Here is a 3,406-nt window from a genome sequence, read left to right as displayed (position 1 = left end):
TAACATTTTAGATGAGGTCCCCTGGTGTATGTTCTTCGCAAATGACATCATTTTAGTGGATGAAACTAATGTGGGGATTAACACTAATTGGAGCTTTGGAGATCAAAATTGGAAACAAGAGGTTTTAAGATTAGTAGATTGAAGATGGAGTATGTCAAATGTAACTTTAGCCACTCTATGTTGGATCATGATATAGTGAAAATTGATGAGACGGATATTCCTCAAAGTGATTGTTTTAGATACCTGGGATCTATCATAAATAAAGAAGGTGACATAGAGGATGATATCTCACAGAGGATTAAAGTGGGATGGATGAAGTGGAGAAGCGCATCCGGAGTCCTATGTGATAGGCGTATCCCCCTAAAGCTCAAGGAAAAATTCTATAGGACTGTTGCGCGTCCAACTATGATGTATGAGGCAGAATGTTGGGCAGTCAAGAAGACTCATATTGACAAACTATGTGTAGCTTAGATGAGGATGTTAAAATAGATGTGCGGTAAACCAGAAAGGATAAAGTACATAATGGGCATATTAAATCTGTTTTGGGAGTGGCACCGATCAACGATAAGCTCTGTGAAAGTCATTTGAGATGGTATGGACATTTTAAAGGAGGCCTGAGGACGTTCCAATAAGGAGGAGTGATCGCATCCAGATTGAATGAGCTAAAAGAACTAGGGGTAGGCCTAAAATGACCATAGACAAAGTGGTGAGGAATGACATGCGTAGCCTTGGTCTAGTCCCCACTATGACCTTAGATAGAACCTTTTGTAGAGTAAGGACTCATGTAGCCAACCCCATTTAGCTAAGTCTTTCCTAACTTCTGGGTAGTCTCTTCCCTCTCACACACATAGTATTTTTTCTCTCATCTCTCATCTTCCCATCCCTCCCCTCCTCAACTCTTATTTAGCCTTCTTCAATTTTTTTTCTACGGATCCATGTAGCTGACTCCATTAAGTTTGGGATAAGGCTAAGGCACTGTTTGACAAAATTTTTGCTCTTTCTATGTCCAGAAATAGCAGAAACACATTTTCATGTTTTTGGGAACAGAAATGGATTTTTGGGTGTTTGATAAACCTATTTCTTGGATCATTTTTTACACACATTATTGTTTGATAACATCCATTTCTGGATACGTTTCTTACATAATTTTTTTTTAAACATTATAACATCCTCTTATTTAAAATGAAATCATGCCCAGTGGTTAGGGATTTCACTTTGAATCCATATGAACTGATAGAGCATCCAAAATCAAGGAATTATTATATATGGCAAACAAGATCTACTATGCATTTCCAAAAAAATCAATCCAATAGGCATAATATCCTTAGAGATTTGGTAAACAAATCAATAAAATGAGAGAATACATGATCTCTTCTAATCAAACTAAAGATTCAACCATAACACATATGAAAGAATGGATTCATGATAAAAATCACAACCAAAAAAAGAAGTAATTCCAACATGAGAGCTTACCTGAAACCAAATGCTTGAGAAGAATTGTAAAAGAGATTCAAGATGGTGGAGAACCAGTAGCTTGACAAAGTTCCTAGAATTAAAGGGAAACTCCTTAAGAAATGGAGCTTCTTATGCTGAAACCACCATTCAACCAAAGAAAAATGCCAGAATAGAAGCTCCAAGGTGATTCTTCTAAAAATAAAAAAATTGAATGAGGAAAGGGGAAAACCTAGCCGATTGAACCCCAAAACACCATTAGTAGAGCTTCAAACAAAAGAATGAACTTTCTTTCCATGCTAACAAAATAAGACAACATACTGAATTAGGAAGATGTCCTAACTTGTGAAATCCCCTACAAAAGTTGTGAAAGTATTATTAGAACCCAACACACATTCTTCCTAATCATAGATGGAAATCCTCTTATTTTAGGGCTAAAATCAGGGAAGGGTTAAATGCTTACCATTCTTGTAGCAAATAACCAAAGCACAAATGCAAGCAAGGTCGATCTTCAAAATCTACAATCCAAGATGATGGAAATCACAGAGTGGAGGAGAGTCAACATAAGTTGTTCAAAAGTCAATTAAATTGGATGATCACGAAGGTTTATGCATAGTGTCAGCCATATGCAGTTTATACCTTTTTGCCGAAACCCAAGCTTTGACTAATGCAATAAGCAGAGTTAAATCCCCATTTTAACTTAGATAAGGGCAAGTAAAATGAAGGGTTGAGGAAATTGATACAAAAAACCAAGAAGAAATGCTGTTGAGTACCTAAGGAACAGAAGAAAAACGATTTCAGAACCAAAAAGAAGCCATAAAATTTTCTTCAGCATTTTTGCAAAATCAAGAGAGAGAGAGAACCTATGAGGGAGTTTTCCAGCTTCAAACAACCCACAAAACCCTTTCCTGTCTTACGCTGTTACACTACCTATGAAATGTTGTTACATTCTTCCGTAAGTTTCACGTTTGCTAGAAAAGAGAGAGAGAGAGAGAGAGAGTTATGAACATACGACATCGAGGATGTGGGGAGGCTTCTTTAGCTGGTGGTAGGAGAGCAGCGAAGGAGCTCTAGCAGAGGATTAGGATACTCGTTCAAGTTTGATTTCTTCTTGGACACGAAGCCAGCAGGGTTGATGTCAAATAGCTTAGTTCACCTAACCTACCTTGGTCACAGACGAAGAATGAAGCAGCTAAAGATCAACAATCGAAATTGATAGGGTTGACGACTTATGAGGGAGAGGAAGTGAGGAACAGCCAAAGTTGTAGAGGCATGTTCCTTGATGAGTTACAGATTAGGGCTCAATTGCTCTTGGGAAGAGCAGGGGCGTACCTTGTAGAGGATTTCAAAGTAGCGAAGGTGGAAACCCAAACTTCGATCTTGCAAAGCTGTGGTCGCTGCTCAGGCGTCTCCTTTCACGAGATGCAGGGTAACACCCTAAATTTTGAAACAACCAAACCCTAGAGAAGGAGTTTAATTGAGAAGTGTAATATTAGGCTATAGGCTATACACCCCATGCATATAGCCATACAACTGTGTAAGGGAGGAAATTGGCAACCTAGAAGTCCAAGTGAAAAGGGGTATATGGTCCAAAAGTCTGGAGAAGGTTCTACATATAGTGGACTACCTTAAACAGAGGTTAAGACAGATGGGAGCCCAAAATTAGGGAAACAGGCAGGCCAATGACCAACCAGCCAGCCGGTTGCAGTTGCAGAATGCCCAGAAATAAGATTTTTCTCTGTGGGCCCCACTACTTTACGGGGGTAATTCCACCCATTTCTACCATGTGTAGGGGCATAATAAGGGTTCTAATGGACCAAATTTTATGTTCAACTAGTTACCCTATATTTAGTTATTTAATTTTGATTAATAATAAAAATGAGTTTCCTTAAGAAGTAAGAACCAAACAGACCTCTTTAAAAGAGGGCAAGGGTTGGCTACTACCTTCCCCTTT

The 3,406-nt window shown here is 38.5% G+C and overlaps 1 long non-coding RNA gene across 1 annotated transcript; it reads right to left on the bottom strand.

The window, feature by feature from the left end:
- Window positions 1–1,914: 1,914 nt before the first annotated feature.
- LOC122081716 lies at window positions 1,915–2,911 on the bottom strand. The gene is made up of 3 exons (XR_006141171.1): window positions 2,785–2,911; window positions 2,465–2,613; window positions 1,915–1,970 (listed from the first exon to the last, which is right to left on the bottom strand). It is a non-coding gene; the product is annotated as an uncharacterized LOC122081716 (long non-coding RNA).
- Window positions 2,912–3,406: the final 495 nt, after the last annotated feature.

This window comes from Macadamia integrifolia, chromosome 6 (assembly GCF_013358625.1).
Source record: "Macadamia integrifolia cultivar HAES 741 chromosome 6, SCU_Mint_v3, whole genome shotgun sequence".
Taxonomy (NCBI): Eukaryota; Viridiplantae; Streptophyta; class Magnoliopsida; order Proteales; family Proteaceae; genus Macadamia; species Macadamia integrifolia.
Note: the sequence above shows the minus strand (reverse complement) of the source record. Positions and strands in the feature narration are given on the sequence as shown.